At 36.6% G+C, this 21,223-nt stretch overlaps 1 protein-coding gene across 4 annotated transcripts in view; it reads left to right on the top strand.

The window, feature by feature from the left end:
• LOC150104890 (uncharacterized) overlaps positions 1–21,223 on the top strand; it is a 183,719-nt gene that overhangs the window by 86,704 nt on the left and 75,792 nt on the right. For 2 of the 4 annotated variants that reach the window (XM_090395410.1, XM_090395411.1), the window contains exon 3: positions 8,175–8,302. The exons of the other annotated variants lie outside the window; for them this stretch is intronic. The gene's annotated coding sequence lies outside the window, so the exon portion shown is untranslated. The remainder of the gene's footprint in view (positions 1–8,174; positions 8,303–21,223) is intronic. 4 annotated transcript variants of the gene reach the window in all.

Below are 21,223 nucleotides of genomic sequence, written 5' to 3'. Positions count from 1 at the left end.
CAGGTATTTGCCATTATTATTGGCTTTGCTCTTTTCTCCAGATTTTCCCAAAATATTTTTGTATGTTTGACAATCATTTCCTGCTCTGCTATTTAGATCCCCAACGAGGACCAATTTTTCCTTTTTTATTGTGTCAATTTCTTTTTCTAAAGCATAAAAAATTCCTCCACTTCTATCTTTCTGGAACCTTCTGTTGGACCATAGGCACAAATAAGTCTCATCGTCCAATTCCCCATTCTGATATTTGCCCACATCACTCTACTTGAGACTGCCTGCCATTCAAGAAGATTAGCCTCATATTTTGTGTTGAATACTATGGCTACTCCTTCTTTTCTCTGATTGTCATTTCCTGAATATAACATTTTGTATTTTTTGTTCAGAAAGATCTCACCAGTTTTTGTCTTTTTTGTTTCAGTCACCCCTATTATATTGATCTGGTACTTATCTAATTCCTCGGCTAGCTCCATTTCTTCGCCATTCAGGCTTCTTATGTTGATAGTACCGATCTTTAACTCTTGTGATGTTGAGTTGGGATGTGCTTTCAGATTTGTTCCAGTAGCTGACTTTTTTGCTGTTCGCCCTGGATCCCTGGCGAAAACAATGGGTGGGCTTTGTTTAACCTGTCGATGCCTCAGCTGGAATGAAATTTTGTCATGTTGTACCATAATTTTCTATATAAGTTCAAGCCAATAAGAATACAGTTTGGTCGGCTAAATCCCAAATTGCCAGCCCATCATCGTTCGTTCAGTATCCAGGTAGATACCCAACAGGGTGCACCACGAGAAGGTGAGGATTGGACGATAGGTCAGAAGCCCTGGTTGGTTCTCCACATTCCTTTAAAGGCTATGTGGAGGTCTCCTCGCAGTTATACAGCTTTAACCCTTAAGCACCCCAAAACTAAATATTTTATAATAAATAAAATGAAATTTATTCTCACAAAAGTAGCCATAGCAATTGTAGCACAGTGTTTACTACAGTACACCTTCAACATCTGTTTAAAAATTAATAAATAAAAGTTCAAAGTGACACTTTGAAAATGCAAAAATCTTGCTTTTTGCTCAAACGGCAGTCAACTTTTGGTCTTCTATGATTAGATGCAGAAGCATAAAGGAAAATTACAATATTAGCTTTGAAATCATGCAATCGAACACTGAAATAATAAAGACTAGATTGCTCAAGTGCCTATATGTTCACCACTTATGAGTTCGTTTTCAAAATGGAGTGGGTGGGTTCACTGTGGTTGTCATATCTTCTATTTCTTTTTTTATATAACTTCACATGCCAAGAGTAGTCTGTGCACAAAGCTACAGAGCTGAAATCATAATTTTACTTTTGTCTTTCAAGTAAAAGTTGTACACATTGTGAAATCTCAAATGGAATTCATTATTCTATTTATTCCAACTGTATAATAACTTTTGCTCTAATTTGAATGCAGTATTGTTAATTTTTTTTTAGCAGTACAGTCACGTTTCACCTTACCATTTAATAGTATAAGTACACTGTGGACAGAAGTGATTTGCGAGTTGTTGCAGCAGAAGCCAAATAGATGAGATGCTTGTAAGTTAAGCGAGGTCAGGAGTAAGATTATGAGCTATCATGACTGTCAGTGTTCTTATTTCATATAAAATGCTTAGAAGTGATCAAGTACTAGTTGTTAAGGTATGAGCATGTGTTTTGTAGTTTTGTCATCATTGTGGCTGGTTGGTCATGTGATAGTTACTATCCATAGAGCTGCTAAGAGTTGTCATTAATTATGTCATCTGCATTGTAAGGTGAAAATAACCACCACTGTGAAAAATTGTGCAAGCAAGAAATGCAATGATGAATCATTTCTTGAAAAGGAAATGCAAAAAGTTTAATTTATATACTGGCATTGCAAAATACTAGAGAGATTGTATACTCACATACTGGGTCAAAATCATTAAGGTCACCTAATAAGTATGACCAAGTGGTAATAGTTAATCTAGTGAATTAAATTCACACAATGTTTTGGAACTTCCAATTGTGAGCAGTGTCAGACTGGAGATAAGAATGTATATTATATGTTTACTGACACATGCTAACAGCCGAAATGAAGTTTGGTTCCATCTTAGCTGTAGGTTTGTGTGGGGACTAGACACTAGATCACAGATCTTGGGTCCATCTGAGATCTTTGAAGGAATTAAAATCATCTCACCATGCATTTTTTACTAAATAATTTAAAGAAATTACAACGTCAACTAGGATATACATTAAAATAAATTTTAATATACTTCAATATTTCAGCAACGACACGTTGCTGTTTTCAAGAAACTTAAGAAAACATGACATGTGCACGCAGACACAACAAACAGTAAGTGAGGAAGAAGCAGGAAGCTATTATTTCTCCTAAAGTCCTGATGGTGCTCCCTAGCGGGCAATGTTGGTTTTCTTGGGTGATTGGGCTGAAGGTCTTCTGATGTAGGTTTCCCAAATTTGAGGCAGTCTCATGCAGCCAAATTTGTCGAGGTTTGGATTGTTTCTTAGGGCTGAAGCTGATTCCATGAAAAGCCTTTCATATTTGTATTTACTACAGTGTATTATCGTGGCTTTCTTCCACCGTATTCTATGGCAGGTATCCAGCGCATGGTCAGCAAGACCAGAGTGGCTGTATTGGTGAAACTGGATGTAATACTTATGTTCTGAAATTCTGATATTTGCTGTCCTGCCTGTTTGGCCAAAGTAGGACAGCTTACAACTGCAAGGGACCTGGTATACACCAGGTAGGTCTGGGGAGGGGGGGGGGAGGTTGGTCTTTAGTAGAGCGGATAAGGGATGCCAATTTTTTATATGGTCTTTAACAAGAAGTTAAGTCATGTTTTTTTAGGATTTTTGTAATTTTTTCCGAGGTGCCTCAGATATAGGGTATGGATTTAGAGTAATCCTTGTTGTGAGAGGGGGGAGGGTTGTGGTTTACTGGTTTCAATATTTTTGCGGGGGTAGCCATTGGCTGAGAAAGTGTTGAGAATGTGGTTTAGTATTGTGGTTAGGGCATTGTCATTTGAAACGATAAGTTTAGCCCTGTTGTGTAGTGTCTTAATGACTCCATATTGTTGTGAGGAGGGGTGGTGGGATTGTTGGTGAATGTATCTGCCTGTATGGGTGGGTTTTCTATAGACTGAGTAAACCAAGGTTCCATCAGGCTGGCTGGTGACTAGTGTGTCTAAGAAAGGAAGGCAGTTGTTTTTTTCTTCTTCCAGTGTGAATTTGATTCTGGGGTGTTGGTTGTTTAAGTGTGTTAGGAAGGAGAGGAGTGCATCGGAGCCATGTGGCCAAATAGCGAACACATCACCAACATAGCGAAGCCAAATGGTTGGTTTTTGTGGGGCAAAGTTTAGGGCTTTCTCTTCAAAAGTCTCCATATAAAAGTTGGCCAAGGGTGGGGAGAGTGGAGAACCCCTGGCTGTCCCCTCTATTTGTTTGTAGAATTTTCCTTGCCAAACAAAATAGCCTGAGTTCATTGGGAACTGAAATAGGGTTGTGATATCGAGAGAAATTTAGCTTGGATTAGCTCTAAGGATTCTTTGAGTGGGACATTTGTGAATAAGGAGGAGACATCAAAACTGACCGTTATGTCAGTGTGTTTGCGTGTAAGGTTTTCTATGCTGGCTTTGAAGTGGGCTGAGTTTTTTATGTGTGACGGTGTGTTGCCAGTGTAGTGTGAGAGAGCTTTGGCCAAATGTTTAGCTAATTTGTATGTGGTGGAATCAGTGCCATCCACTATGGGATGTAATGGCACATTCTCCTTATGTATTTTTGGGAGTCCATAAATACGGTGGGTGGTATGGAGTTAAATGGTTTTAATTTGTTAGCGATTTCCACAGGCCAAGAAGTGACCTTCTTAAGGAGCCTGTGGGCTTTGTAATTTCCTTAAATTATTTAGTAAAAAATGCATAACCAATGTGTAAGCCTTTCCACGAGACTCACCATGCATTGTTCTGTGCTTCTATTAAAAAATGTTCAGTGTTTACAGTGAGTGATTTAGTGACTAGTGTTAAAGATGAATTAGAAATTTCATCTAAACATTTCTGGTAGAGACCTTTTGAGTCTGCTGTTATTAACTTATAAGATTTTAATCGTGTGTAAGGGGATGGAGAGAGAGAGAACTGGTTTGTGAATGCTGCTGTTAAATGTGATTTTTCTCTCTCTCTCTCTCTCTCTCTCTTAATAAGGTATACAGCTCTTGGAGTATAGTCTGTACAGAAAGCATTTTGAGTGCTTTTTTTTTTATAGATATTAAAACATTATTTGCTTTGGTGTATGAATTAAGCCAGAAGTCCATGCATCATTGTCAGGAGTTGTCTGTTGTTAACAATACATCACTTTGGAAAATAATAGGTATCTTAAATAATGTGGAAACGTGCAACTTAAAGATGATCAGGATGAAAATATCATTGTTACTTTTCTGGTACCCAGTTTACAGGGTGTTCGGGATAAATTTGACAGTTTCGTAAGGAAAAAGAAAATCTTCTTTGTATCTATTAAATTTAATGAATTGACAAAAAAACATTACAGGCAGAGTTAATTACAATACTATCAACAAGATTTACTCAAAATAACCACCATTAGCATCGATCACAGCTTCAATTCTGCTTCGGAACCTCGAACAAGCTGATGCTACAGTCTCCCTGGGAAGGGCCGCAAAAACTGTTTTAATTTTATCCATTAACTGGGCTTTTGTATTACTGGAAGTGCGATTGGTGTCTTTTTCAACTGCGCCCCATACAAAATAATCCATGGGGTTAAGGTCTGGGGAGTTTGGAGGCCAAACATTTGGACTGGTGAAGTCGTAGAAATTTTCAGACAACCATTTTTGACTTTTCCCAGAGGTGTGGCAAGGGGCCGAATCCTGCTGCCATACATACGGCCTACCATTGGCTACCCTTGTTATCCAGGGCTTGACTACAGTTAGCAACTCCACGAACAAAGCCCGAATTCCAATGCCAGGGTTCTTCAACACCTGTTCCTGCAGATTTGCGAGGAATTCTGCTGTACGAACGCAATCAGATCGTGTGCTAGGGATCTTTCTTCTTGCTACATCCTCGTAGTCACCATTGCAAGTCTCTAGTTCATGCCTGATTGTTTTTACTGTATTCAGGGAGCATTGGGCAGCAGTCGTAATATCCTTATTTTGATGGCGGGCACGAATCATCATGATACAAGTTATTCTCTTCCATGATTCAGGTGGGTTCCAGCTATCCATCCTTTCTGACATCTTGTATATGAATGAAGAAGGGTCCAAACTTTTAAATGAAGAGAAGTGTGTGTTAATACATGTAACTTACGGAAAAATATAATTAATTATAAATATGTCAAATTTATCCCGAACACCCTGTATTTAGAATGACTATACGCAACTATTGAGTGTGATTTTTGTCGTCGTTGAAGCCATATATATATATATAGAGAAAGAAAGAGGGACTTCAGGTCATATGGAATACTGTTTTGTGTAAAATGTATTCTGTATTATATTGCTTGAAGTTCCTCTACATGTATAAAACATGGCTTCAAAATAAAATAAAAAAAATCACTTAATAATTGTGTACAGTCATTTTTATTTCAAGTTCCCTATTATTTATGTAGGAAGATACAGAGTTTAGCATGAATGACTTACAAAGTTGATCTAGAACTTGTTTCAATGAGCAAATTAGAGAGGTAGTGCTGAAATCACATTAGAATATATGGCCTTGACACAGAGGCGTAGGTAGAGCGGGGTGGTCCGCCCTAGGCGGCACTTTGAACATTTTTAAAGCAGTTAATTCTAAAATACAGTCTCGAGAACTCAGTTCCAACTATTGTAATACTATTGCGAATTTTCCTCACAATTGCAGTAAGTGTTGCTAGTTGTGAGAGGAGTTTTTCTAAATAAAATTGATTAAGAATTACCTACATTACTTGAAATAGACTTCGACAATGTCATCAATTTTGCTAACAGAAAAGCAAGAAAAATAACATTTTAGAATGTTGAAATTAAAGTTTTACTTCAAAAATAAACATAGTGTTTTAATTTATTTCCCTGTATGTCGTTTTGACTTTTTGAGTATTTTTTGTGTGTATTGAGAGGGGCGGCAAACACGGATCGCCCCAGGTGGCAAAAGCTCTAGCTACACCACTGCCTCGACAACAAAATAACTTTTAGCCAACTGCTGACATAGCCTGATCTCTGATGGGAGGGGAATTAATAAAACTAGATTCCTGTTACTTGCTGTGGCTGGAAAACATTCCACACACACACACACACACACACACACACGATTATTTATAAATCAGACGTTCTGAGGAAGAACGTCTGATTTTGTAAATTCCTGTTTATGAGCCTATTTGTTATATATTTGATGGTGGTGGAACTCCTTTTATTGTGCTGGTCCCTGTCTTCAATTTTTTAAAAATTGCATTGTAATGGCTTTAAAGTTCAGTTTTTTATTTTATTTTATTGAAAACTAGTTGGTCTTCTTGACTCTTGCTGTTTTGTTGAGAATGGTAGGTATGATGATTTTTCCCTTCAGTCATTTTTTCTGACCCTAGGTAACCGTGTTGGCAAGTATTCTTACCCACAAAGTGTTCCTGGTGAGATTTTTATAGGGTAGTTCACTATTGCTTTTCCTCATTTTATCTGGGCTCAGGACTGGCATATAGCTGACGAATCAGGTCTATGGCTGGAATGTATTCATGATTGTAATCCGTGTGTTCACAGGACTGGCTTGCCCTGTTCTGGGGGACAAAAAAATCCAAGTTTCCAGGTGAAAAATCCTCTACCCCCATATGAGACTGGCTAACTCACCTTCCATCGAAAGAGACCAGACAAAGGTTCCTCACGTCACTGATGGGAATCGAACCCAGGTCTTTCCAAACAAAGGGCTTTGTCTATACTGACTGAGCTATGGAGGCTCTAATGGTAGGTATACTGAAGTATTATTTTTTGTTAATGCTCAGGAATCAAAGTTGGATGAGTGGGCATACCGGTTGGGAATTGTAAAGGCTGATTATGGGACATATCCTAGATATTTTTAAACCATCATTTAACCAGTCATGTCAACCTCAACAAAATTTCAAAAATTAAACCACAAAGTGGTATCACTGTATTTTATAGTTTGACATTTTTTAAAGAGAGAATTAAATGGCACATAATATAAAATATTTAAATCATTCCAGTACAAAAACTTATTAGAATCACTCGATAATGAACTGTCCAAACCAACCTTATTATATGAAAGCAAGACTGGAAAAAAAAGGTGAAAAACGAACCTAAGCTGCAAAAATGAAAATCCCAAGAAAATCTGGATATACTATTTGGAACCTATAAAATAAATCTATGGTCTCTAAATATATAACCAATAAATAAACAAAAATTGATACAACATATAAATCAAATGAACGTTAGCAGACTTTTAAAATCATTGCATATGCATAAAATAAATGAGAAAAGAAGAACTGGAAGACCAAGAAAGTGATGGCATAAGACCAGAACAGGCTACTTGTCCTAAAATCTATGTTAGAATGAAGAAGAAGAAGAAGAAGATAAAACAATGATCTTCTTGAGAATGGAAATGTAAATAGATGTGAATAGGCTAAAAATAAAACCAAATACCTACATAAATAAAATCAACTGTTTATTAGCATAAAATTTTTGCCCATGTTTTATAGGTACTCATATGAATTTGAATGGAATGGAATCACATGTACACAACCAAAAAAAGAAGTAAAGATGAGCAGGATTCATGAATTTTATTTTCCATAAGGGACATACCATAAATGTACATCCTTAGACTTGTGATTAGGACAAGGTAATACTGTTTTACAGCTTTCTTTGAAAGCCTTACCATAACTAATCTGCTCTTGTGCAGAACTAGTTTTCTTCCTTTAGAAGAAACTGGATATTTTTAAACCATAATTTAATCAGTGATCATGACTTTGACAAAAGTGCAAAAATTTTAATTTGTCGGAGTTCCAATGCATGACCCGAGAGTTCTCCATAAGTCATTTTCTGTTTAAATTCATATTGTGGAGAAATTTCTTCATATAGTATTTTCAGTAGGAAATGACTTGAGTTACTCCTGCCATTAGACTATGACCAGTAGAGATTACATGCTGAGAAAGACCAGGTTTGCTAGATTCCTGATAATGAACTAATCCTTGATTCTCTTCTAATCAAACAGGTGGTGATCTTCCTCTTTGGCCATAGGAAAGACTGTGTGAACACTTTTTACTTCATAAATTCCTGCATGTGATAATGGATCATCAACTTATCCTTGTGATGGAATGTGACTGCACATGAGCTAGTGAAGTATATACCACCTTTTGTTGGCAACTCCCTTTCTCATTAATAATTTAGATTTTAAAAAGTTAACAAAATTTCACTTATTTTCTTTTGATGTATTAATTATTTGGGCTGTAGTTTCTCTTTTTTATTAGCTTTCTATTTGAAGACTCCCGATGAAGCCATATAAGTTAGATAGTTTTGCTATGGACTGTCTGGTCCCATCTACCCTAATCAGCCGTTAATTTCATTGCTTTTTCTCCTGCAGTGTGGCTACACTGTGGTTTTGCTGTTTCCCTCTGGAATTTCTTGGGTACTTTAAAAACCTTATATCAATTCATGCTTACACTTTAATAAAGGATTAAACCAAGAATTTAATTTCTTGGCATCTTTAATTTATAGTATAACCAAGTGAAAAAATTTTCAACGAAAGGAATTACTATTTATCCAATCCAACTTTCTTTTTAATAGCTATAGCATTCATCTCATGGATAAGATAAGTGACTATGATTACTATACTCTGTGGCCTTATGTCCAAGGCATTCCAGTTTGTAAATGTTTGTTGTTCACATTCTGTCCCACATGCAATTTGGTTTTCTTCTTACATTTGAAGTAGGCTTGATTCATTGTATGGTAGTTTATAAAGTATTGTGTTCATGTGATCATTTTAATTTAGCAAAGTAGGAATCAGTTTCCAAGTAAATTGATGCTAATCAACAGTGTATTTGGTATCTTTACCGGAATCTGATAATTCTAGCTTACTCAGAATAATCTTCATGTCCTCCATAATAGCTGTCTATCATGGTACTCTCTAGGAATAAAACAGAAAAGTCAGGCTAATTGTGGTCTTAGAATTGGCAAGTTAATGCAACTATACTTATTGAGGCTTGCCAGCAAAGATTGATCGATTGGTAGTCTCTGCTACTAATGGCTCATGCAGAAAGTTAAGCAAGTCTGAGCGTGATTAGTAGTTTGAAGGGATCAATTGTTCGATGATGCTGGCACTCTGCCGAGGACTGGCCATTCTCACAGGATTAATTTCGGCCTGTAAACTGATGTATGTCAGACCTCAGGACACGTGGGGATATGACAATGACAAAATACTTATTGAGGTTAAGGGAGTGTTTCATAGCTGATGTTGATTCTAAATATAGTCACTCAGGCCTCTTGCAGCATGCTTGTCTTATTCCATTTAATCTTGTTTGAGTGTTATCCAAAGCATGGTCTGTCAGTCCCAAGTTGCCATACCAATGATAGCAAATCCAGTTTTTATATTCTTCAAGATAGATGTTAACAGATCTACTAGCCTCCCCAGACTAGGGACTGGCAGACCATGCAGATGCATGGAACTCGATACATTCCAGATGTGCAAGAGGATGAAGCTGAACCTTCAACAAATGGATGGAGGTTGCTAGCTAGATGTGTGTGTGTGTGTGTGTGTGTGTGTGGTTTTAAAGTAGCATTATGAAGAAATTTAGGGGTATCTTTTCAGATTCACTGCATATAGGAGACGGAAATAGTGTCATTGTGATCTTATGTGGGAAGTAGAAGAGCATGCAGTATTTTGTCTGTTTTATAGGGATTGTAGCCATTGGCTAAAAATCAGTTCTGTGATAACAGCTATGTTATTAGAACAAATTGCTCGTATTTAAGTTCAGTCAGTATCGATGGTGATCTTTGGTTGGAAACACTTGTTTGAATCCCATTTAGGATGCAAAGAACCTTTATCAGGACTTTTCATCTAAAGATGAGTTAGCAGGTCACAGGCAAACCAGCTAGAAGAACACATGCAATTTACAGGCATAATACATGGGCCCTCATAACCATCTTTGCTTTGGCTGTAAATCCAAAACAAGCAACCAATCTGTGTGCAATCTATTCAAAGATGTCATACTTTTAGGGTGAATGGTGGCTAGTTATACAAGTATTTCCATTGTATTTGTGTGTGTAGGTTTTCCATAAGCAACAAAGGATAATGAACATGTGGAAGACAAACAATTAGTGTTTTTCTAGAAGAGTCTAAAAACATTTATCTCTTTTTTTCTATTGTAAAGCATATTTTTTGGATGTTGGCATATTTAAATATGCTAAAAATGCATGTAATGTGTTTAGGCCATGGCACCAAATGGCAAACGCATCATCTGCATAGCCAGATATACAACATACCACTCATACAAACTAATAGTCTATAGCCAGGCTGTTGGTTTCTGTGTATCAAGGACATTTATATTGTCCTTGATTTTCAAGATCTGTATAGAAATTGGATAGATGGGAAATCCATTACAATTCCATCTATTTGTTTATATATTTTTCCTTTTCTTGAAAAATGACCTGAATATATGAACCTAGACACATTAGATACTTGTTTAATATATTTAATCAGCCAACATTTAAATATAAAAGAAACAACTGTCTTCCTTTCTTAGACATGCTAGTTACATATCCACCATATGTCCCGTTGGAAGGTTCTTACATGAGCGGTCATGACATCTTCATCCATCCCAACAGTACAGCATTCTCAAAACACACACCAAGCCATGGGTATTTGTTCTAATAACTACAGTTCTTTCCATGGAAGTCTATTATCTTTGCAACACCTTTTTCTTAGCCAATGGCTACACTATGTATAAAACAGACAAAATTTTGCATGCCCTCCCATACCTCCCCCACAAAAATCAACTAGCCAAAAATTCTTCATAAATATAAGCTTCATGCCACTTTAATACTACACATCCATCTATCAACCTTTATACATTCTCTGAAGGATCAGCTTCATATCATGGAATGTATAAGTTCTATGTGCCTACCTGCAACTTAACCTGCTTTGGACAGTCATGGAGATCTGTTAACATCTGCCTTAAAGAACATAAAAAGGGGTGCACTAGATTCTAAAAATAGTCTGAGTGACTATTTTTAGAATCAGCTTTGAAACTCTCTCAAAACCCATGAACTCACATGAATTACAGTCATGAATACATTCCAGCGTATGCTGGTCCTGAGCCTGGATAAAATTGGGGGGTTGGGGAAAGTAATGGTGAACTACCCTGTAAACATCTCACCAGGGATACTTTGTGGGCAATGCCTACAAAGTCACCTACGGTTGGAAATGACTGAAATACATATCCTTACAGACATGTATCAGAGATACATGTCTGTAAGGATATGTACTTTGCATTATGGGATACTAAGGCAAGTGACATGAAGTCATCAGCTTTTATATAAGAGTTGCCAAGTCCTAGAGTTACTTCAGGTGCATACTTTGTTTGCTAACACTTGGGTAAATGATTAAACTAAGAATATAATTTCTTGGTATCTTTAATATATGTCTAATATATTCATTATTTATGTGATTTTAATGCAATTAATGCAATCTGTTCACTATTCTAATATTTCCCAGAACTGTCATGTCTCTATCTTTACTTAATGCCAACATCTCATCAGCAAATAGATGTGTCACCTGTCAAATCTTTCCCAATGGCAGTAGTGTATAGATTGAATAACAGTGGACCAAGGACTGATCCTTTAGGTACACCACTGGTTACCTTAAATCTTGCAGACTAGCATCCCCCATATACCACTTTTTGATATCTGTCAGTCAGCCATCCTCTTATTCATGCCAATATTTTATAATCCAATCCCATATTCTCCAATTTATGCAATAATCTTTCATGCTGTATTCTGTCAAAAGCCTTAGCAAAATCCAAAAGTATCATGGTGTATCTATTTTTCTTGTCTAGCTCACTGGTAACATTATTATAGAATGGATGTGAACAAGTTGCTAAAACATGACCTTCCCTTAATGAGCTCATGCTGGTCATTGCAAGCCCTAACCAACTTTTCCGAAATCTTCAAAACCACTCTTGAGATACTAATTGGTCGATAATTGGATACATCGGTCTTTGCACCACCTTGTGCAATAGGATTACTATATATTCTTTTCACTGCTGCAGAATCTTCCCTGTTCTGAGACTCAAATTATCCGAACTGATATTCCTTCGGTCCCTACTGTTGAATTCTCATTCAGTTTGTGCAACATCTTTACTACCCCCCCCCCCCCATACACCTGAGTTTTTTTATCCATTGAAGAGGTAGAATTGAGCTGTTGTTGCATACACTGGGTTGATAGCTTTTTAACAAAATGGGTACTCATTAGTTGAACAATTCCTTCTGCATCTGTCACCCTCACACCATCTACATTCATTAGAGTTATTCTCTCATATTCATTCTTTCTTTTACTTGCAGCATAACCTTAGAATTCTTTGGGATTGTCTTTAGCTTGCAGAGCCAGTTTCTTTTTATACTCACACAGCTTTCCATATACCAGTTGTAACTTCTGTCCTGCTGCTTATAAATTCATAACAGACATCATCCTTATGTACACGGTATTCCTTTCACATCATCTGTTTCTTACAAATCTCTTACTTCATAAGATTACACATCCATTTGACTCCTACTCTATTTATTCTTCGAACACTCAGGACACATTCTGTTATTGCATCATTTAAGTAGTTTTTAAATGCTTCCCATGCACTGGTGATATTCTTCCCATCCAGCAACCAAGATCATTGTGCTGAATCAAGTATTTTCCTCAGTTGGTCATAATTTCCTGCTTTGTAGTTTAGCATGTAACCTTTTCTGAATGGAATGTTCATAAACTTAGTCACTTCCCAAGTGAGTATTACATGATCACTATCACCAACTGTAAGAATAGTTACATCTTTAACTGACACACCCTCTGATACTATAATCGAATCTAACAGTCTTTGACCTAGAGTTCCTTCTTTTACATTCTGCTTGACGAAGTTCTTTTGCAACAGTTCAATAAATTCAGTTTCATTCTTATGTGATTTTACTGCTACCCGATCAATTGGATGGATAATTAAAGTCTCTCATTATGATTACTCTTTTCGTGCCCATCTTTTCTATTTGGTGATGCAGTTCTTCATCACTAGCAACTGATTCACCAGGTCTATAACAACACCCCACTACGTATTTGATCTTGTTAGATTCCACATCACCCCAGATGGCTTCAAACTCACTGCCATGTGAAAAACTGTTACTAGTATTACAATCTTAGGTCTCAACAATAACTGGATTCAAGTCATCTGATAACATTAGCAGCATGTCCCATTCGCTCCTATCATGTTTTTTTTCCTTCCTAAAAACACTGTATGCTTGATACCAGTTAGTATGTCTGATTCTGATAGTCAGGTCCCACTAATGCCTACAATCGGAAGTTCCAACATATTGACCAAGGCAACAAAATGTACCCCTTTGTTTCTGATACTCCTAGCATTCATGTACAGGCATAATAAGCTACCTGCATGTTCTTTTGTATTCTGTATATACTGTATTTTGTATTCTGCATATATATATATGCAGACATCTTTGCACATGTTTGATGGGTCCAAACTGGACAAACACAAAATCAAACTTGTTCTCTCGTCATAATCATTTCCATGATAATGCTTATTCTTGTCATTAACACAGTTTCCTAACATTGTTGTTCTTACACACAGATTCTCACTATTCCTCCCTTTATAATTTGGTTTTTCAAGACTCCTAATACCAAATAAATTCAAGTGTAGAATATACAAATGCAATCATCCCTCAAACTCTCTCCACACATCCAAAAACTCATACTCATTCCTTCTACACAGCCTATGCATTGAATCGTTTGCCATCATAGCTCTTCTTCTTTTTCTTAATTAATTTTTATCATATTGAGGTAACATACTTATGATATTCACTTTCTGACTTTTGACTCTTGCCTCTTCCAACAACCCTTTCATATCCTCTCTCATATTGAACTATTCACTAGTTAAGTTGTTAGTACCTACTACAATTACAATCTCGTTTACTTTTCTTTTCTGTTTTAATTTGAATTGTATGCACCATATTAATTTTTTTAGCATTTTTGATTTTTGCTCTGGAAAAACTTGAAGTCATAACCCACTCATCAACAGTATGTTTTATGATAGTCACCATACCAAATAGTATTCTTCTTTTTACAATCAACGTTACTTACCTGATTTTTGTTACTTACTGACTTACCTGATTCCATGCTTTGTTGTTTCTTATTTTGCTGTTTAATTTTATTTTTCTCCGTATGTTCATTCAAACACTGCTTGGTTTTCTGTAATTCCAGCATCATCTGTCTAGCCATTTGCTTTAACTTAACGATTTTGGAGGTTAATTCATTTTCAATATCTTCCTTAGCGGGGACAAGCCTTGTTCTCAACTTTGGTGTTCTTCTTAGCATTACATTTCTTGTGCATTTTTGGCACCATTTTAAAATATATTTAATACCACAATATCTTAATAAAAAATGTTATAGAACACTAAAATCTACACTATTAGTGTAGAGTTTAGTGTTTTATAACATACAATACTATAAAACACTAATTTTCTAAAGGAAAAGCATAATAATACAGATAAAAATCATCCCTTTTACAAGAGTGCAAAGTTCACTGACCAATCAGAATGTAACCTTGAATCCATTTCTACTCTTCTGGTTATTGCTTCGTTCAGACCCATACACCTCTGAGTGATTCACAGAAATTCATGCAATGCACTCTGAAGCTTAGTTTTAACAGAAAGTGTACCAAAACACTTGAGGGGGAAAAAAAATACACCTTACTGTAGGTGGCTTGCTATGCTGAAGCAATTAGTGCAAAACAGTCATCAGCAGGCACCTCATAAAGGCCAATAGTAGAAAACACTCTTTGTCCAAATGGAAACTAAGCCTTCTGGTCCCTTGTTAAGGCTATCAGATGCAGGTTTTATCATCTGCAGTTTCACTGCTTTCATCCAGATAGCACTACTGATACAGCACCAAAAGTAAAAGCTAAACTCCGAGCTTCACTTTTCCTCCAACTCCTACATAGACAAGGCAAATTGTCTCACACCATACTAGAATCAGAAACACTGTATAATTTCTGTGATTTTTCAACAAAAGGACATCGGAAGAATAGTGAACAGTTTTGATACCAAAATGTCTTTTGTCTTAATTGCATCTCTCCAGTTGTACTTGAATGTGCCCCAGAGCTAAACCTGTCATGTATCTCTTCTGCAATCATGTTGGAGGCTTAATGGATTCGTTTTTTTTTTTCAATGTCTTCCTTAGCAGGGACAAGCCTTGTTCTCAACTTCAGTGTTGTTCTTAGTGTTACATTTCTTGTGCATTTTTGGCACTATTTTAAAATATATTTAATACCACAATATCTTAATAAAAAATGTTATAAAACACTAAAATCTACACTAATACTATAAAACACTAATTTTCTAAAGGAAAAGCACAATAATACAGATTAAAATCATCACTTTTACAAGAGTGCAAAGTTCGCCGACCAATCAGAATGTCCATTTCTACCCTTCTGGTTATTGCTTCGTATTCAGCATGTTCTGAGTGTTGTAAAAAAAAAAAAAAAATCCATTAAGCCTCCAACATGATGTTCTCACAGCACTTAAGCCTCTACACACGTCTTTTGTACTGGCACACCAATCTTGATGCATGGAAGCAATCACATATCCAACCTGTTCCAAAATAAGATGAAAGTCTGCCATCAGACTACCAATCAGTTGCCACCAGCTCAATCCTTTACAAAGATCATCACTAGTTAATCAGCAACCACCGATATGGATTCTGCCACTCAAGGTTCATGGCTGACCTCGTAGCTTGCATCACCCACCACCAGACATGTGCCATGGAAAGGTTTGGAGAAGTGTTGCTGCTCTTGATGTTTCTAGAGCTTTTAGTTGCATCTGACATTGAGGCCTGCTAAGCAAATTGCCATCCTTTGGTCTACTTGCCACCCTCTGTAATTGAGTAGTCAGTTTTTCCCCTCTGGTCATTCATTGTGTGTCATAGCAGATGATACTTTAAACATTGCCACCAATGCAGGAATGCTTCAGGGCTCTGTGCTATCACTTACCCTCTTTTTACTATACAAAAATGAATTACTGTCAATCATCACTAATCCAGTTTGAAGCTTTACTGATGATTGTGCTTCCCATTCATTCTGCTCAAACTGTGTAGTGTTCAGACATCCCAAGCTTAAAGATCATCTTCAACCAGTGCCTTAAACATTGATCTCCATACCATCTTTCAATGGGGTGAGAAAATCTGGTCACCTTCAATGCCACCAAAACACATTCTTGCCTTTTCTCTTGAAAATGGGATCTCAACTCATTTACCCATGGTAATGCATAAATCACCAGACAGGATCAGATCTCTCTCTCTCTCTCTGCTTGGATTAACATTTACTTCCAGCTCATCATCTGAACTAGGCATTCTCTGCCATAGAAGATGCTATTTTTCACCCACCTAGCTACTAACTATACAGATCTTCTTCAAAATAATGGAGAAAGTTATCAATAGTAAACTTCTTCACTACCTAGAAGCTCAGCAGTTAATCAGTGACCACCAGTATGGATTCCTTCAGTTGATATCCATGGCTGAACTCTTAGCCTACAGCATCCACCACTGGACATGCCATGAAAGGTTCAGGGAAATATGTGCTGTTGCCCTTGACATTTCCAGGGCATTCGATCGCATTTGGCATAGAGGCATTCTTTGCATACTGCCTTCCTTCAGCTCTCTGAAGGAAGGCAGTTTACCCTTTCTCGCCAGTGTTTTTTTCCTCTCTCTCTCTCTCTGGTCGTTCACTGTGTAGTAGACAGCACCCTCTCTTTGATCTTCACTACCAATGCAGGAGTGCCTCAGGGCTTCGTCCTATCACCTACCCTCTTTTATACATAAATGACCTGATCTCAGCCACCACCAATACTATCCACAGCTTTCCTGACGGACCATAATTCAGAATGCCTGATGACCAGGCATTCTGAATTATGCAACATAGCCACTTAAACTTTTATACCTCCCTATTTGAGCATTTTTGGCCGAATTTCATCTACTCCAGATGTCTTTCCACATTTCATGTTTTTGATGGCATTTTTCTTCAAATTTTGATATGTGTTCCTTATTGCATTCCTGTTGAGTGTTTTCTACCCCTGTGCTTGTCACAACTTTTCATTTAGCAACCTTTTAATGTAATTACTCCAGACATCTCAAATATCTTGATCTTCTATTTTTATGTCACATTTATCATCTTTAATTCCTTTAACAATACTCTTTCTTCCATTTCAAAGCTTTTTCAGCAGTCTTCAGAATATTTTGCCATCTTCTTGATATTTCAGAAAGGGGCCATCCATGGAAACTAAAAGAGTGTAGTTAGCAAAGGTTTAGAACTAGGTTTTTTGCTTGGAGAGTAGAATAGAGGTGAATAGAGAGTAGAGGTGAATGAATGGAATAGTTTGCCAGAGTCTGTTGTAGGTGCCATGACTGTGAATGAGTTCAAAGCAAAGTAGGATAGATACTGCGCGAATGTTGGATAGTTCTTGACATGATGTTAGGGCCTCCCTCAATGAGTCTAAGTACTCCTTGGAGTAGTCTGTAAGAATAATAATAATTTATTTTATTTGTTCTTACTGAAGTCTTCCCATTACTTTTGCTTAGCTAGTTTTATGTGGTGTGCTTTGCTTTCTTACATTTTCTCTGTATTCTCTAAGATCACAGGCTGTCTTACTTGCCAGGAGCATTTAACACACTACTTCTTTTCCTTGATTGTCTCTTTTACTTCTTGAGCCTGCCATGGGGTTATAATTTTTCTATCCTTCCAGACAACCTTACCGCATGCCTCTCTGGCTGAATCAATCAATGGTTTTTTCATGGTTTGCTATTGAATTACCAATGTTTGGTCCTGGTTCTACAGTTCACTCACCTCTGAAAGCTGCTCAACTTTGGTTCACTTTTAATAAAACTTTCTTGCATACTCTTTTTTAAATATGATGTTCAGTTTTATCCAGCTCAACACTAAATGGTGATCACTTCCAGTTTCAAATCTTCTGTATACTGTTGTGTCCCGAACCCGAAAGGATGTGTGCTTCGCATTATGGATACTAATGCAATTGATGTGAAGTCATTAGCCTCTATATACAAGTAGCCCAGTCATGATGATACTTAACACGCAAACTTTGTTTGCTTACACTTGGATAAAGGGTTAAACCGAGAATATAATTTCTTGGCATATTTGATTTATAGTATTACCAAGTGAAAAAACTTTCAACAAGATAAAAATGTAAATAATACAGGAATTGATTTATTGGAGATGGTGGAATTGGAAGATAGAAAAGTAGCAGAAACAAATGGAATTACCTCAGAGTTAATTAAAATAAGAAGGGATAGATATTTATGTATAAATCACAGAGGTATTAGCTTATTAAATACAGCATATAAATTATACAGTAAGATTTTAAATAAAACACTTACTACTTTTGCTGATAGTTTGCTGAGAGGAACAGGGTGGATTTAGTAAAGGTCAAAGTTGCATTGACAATGTATTTGCACTAAAACTGATCATAGGGAAAAAAGACAAAAAAAAAAAGACAGAGAGAATTTAATACAGACTCACCTGGCATCTATAGATTATGAGAAAACCTTTGACCAAATTAATATACAAAAGTTATGGAATATAATAGAAGACCAAGGCTAAACAAAACAATTATTATTAAAAATAAAGAGTTCTTTTATCCTGAGCCATTCCAAAATACATCATGTTAACAATAACACTTATCTTGTTTTCTGTTTGTTCTCTCCATCTAATGCACTTGTGCATGAAATAGTGTTTATAATGGTTACTTTATATCTAGAGCAGCAATCCAGCAGTTATTTATCATTATTTGAAGCTCAGCACCTTTTTTTAAAAAAAATTCCAGAACATTTCTGTGAGTCAAGGATTCATTTTAATTAGTGTCACTTGCATTTTTCTAATTATTCTCAGAATTTCTCTACTTCCACAGCACTTTAATCTATAGCGGGCATATGATCATAAATAAGTCACATTGACCAGTTTTGTAATTTGAAGGGAGCCTTCATAGCTTACTTGTTATTGATAATGCTCTTTGGTTGGAATGACCTGACCATCTAGGGTCAGAGATCCTTATGAGGTTTTTCTCTTAATTTTTCTTGGCATGTTCTCAAGTATGCTTACATAAATCTCTCCTGTAACAATCTGTATGGGACATCTGTAATTCTAATTCTCACATTGTTTTATTTTTCTTTTTAACAGTCAGGTACTATAGATATGAAGTTTGACTCTCTGTCCAGAGCAGTATGGCTGGAACCACTATGCAACTTTAATACCTTGAGGTGCCCTCCCTCGATGAGTACTTGTACCCCCTGGAGGTATCAAATAATAATATTTCTAATCCCCCGTACACTCTTGTTTCCTAAGCTGGATAATAAGACTATGTTTTATGTGTTCTCTCCATTTATGTTTATCATCATTATTATTATTAACTGAGACCTTCAGGGAATCAAGGGCTCATTTAAGGAGACTATACATCACCCAAGTCTATACATCACTCTAATAAAGACACTAGAGTACAGCCGAAGTTGCTACATAAATTTCATAGACTTTCGTCAGGCATTTGATTCAATCCGTAGAAGAGAACTATGAAAGATTTGGAATTCCCAACAAAACCATAAGAATAATAATCTGTATGAGAAATCTGAGAGTGCAGTACGAATGGAGGACACCTCAACCAACTGGTTCCACACAGAGAGCGGAGTAAGACAGGGATGCAATCTGTCACCAGACCTGTTCAATCTTACACTGGAAGAAGCAACCAATAAGGCCTTAAACAATGAAGACTCCGGAATCAAAATATATGGGAAAAATGTGACAAATTTAAAATTTTCAGACGACATTGCATTACTTGCAGGCACAGAAGAAAATCTACAGCGAATTTCTAATAAAATAAAGGAGGAGTGTATAAAATCTGGATTAACCATAAATATAGACAAAACAAAAAGTATGCAAATAGGAAAAAGAAGCACCAATCTGAAAATTGAAATTGATAGTAAGAATCTAGAGCAGGTAGAAAACTTCACCTACCTTGGAGGAGTTATTGAGTACAATGGTGAAATTATAAAAGATGTAAACAGACGAATCAGTCAAGCATCCCAAACGTTTGGACAACTTAATAAAATATGAAAGTCAAGCGACATCAAACAAGTAACAAAAGTAAGAATCTATGAAATAATGGTCCTCCCAATACTCCTCTAAGAGAAAAAATTATTAGTTACTGAAATGGGTTGGCTAAGAAGATTACTCGAAGTATCTCTGCTGGATCGACTAAGAAACGAAGACATAAGGAAACGACTAAAACAAGAAATAACAATAATAGACAAAATCCAAGAAAGAAGACTGTGATGGTTTGACCATGTGACCAGAATGGGAGCAGAAAGACTACCATCTAAAGCCCTGAATACAATGATGGAAGGTAAAAGATCCAAAGGATGGCCCAGAATTAGATGGATAGACAAAATAAAAGGACCTGAAAACCAAATCACAACAAGCAACACCAAACTGGACAGAATTGTTTGGACTCTCCCGGGACAGACAGAAGTGAAAAGAGTTCATTCGGCCTCATCATCATCCACATAGATGATGGAAGAGAGAAGAAGATACATCACCCAAACCAGCTGTCATACCTTCCCTTTTCACAGAACAGTTATTCCTTTCTTGAGTGTGAACAGACTTTCATCACTGCCTCCATGTTCTCTCTCCACTTTCCTTATAATGAAAAATTTCATCAGATGATATCCTCTAACACCCATTTAGAAGTTTATAGACCTCTGTCATATCACCCTTCTTTCTCCTGTTAACTAGAATCTATAATCCACACTCACAGTCTGCCCTCATAATCTAAATCCCACAATATAATCTTTGTAACTCTTCTTTGCACCCATAGCTTCTTTATCTCCTTGGAACCTGGGAGATCAAATGTGCACACAATAGTCTAGGTACGGTTTTATCAAGGCCTTATAAAGAGGCAAAATGTCTTCCTCATTATGTGTCAAGGTTCACTTCAACATTGCAATTA

This window comes from Typopeltis vanoorti, chromosome 7 (genome assembly GCF_054136105.1).
Source record: "Typopeltis vanoorti isolate ZY-2024b chromosome 7, IOZ_Tvanoo_1.0, whole genome shotgun sequence".
Lineage (NCBI taxonomy): Eukaryota > Metazoa > Arthropoda > Arachnida > Uropygi > Thelyphonidae > Typopeltis > Typopeltis vanoorti.
Note: the sequence above shows the minus strand (reverse complement) of the source record. Positions and strands in the feature narration are given on the sequence as shown.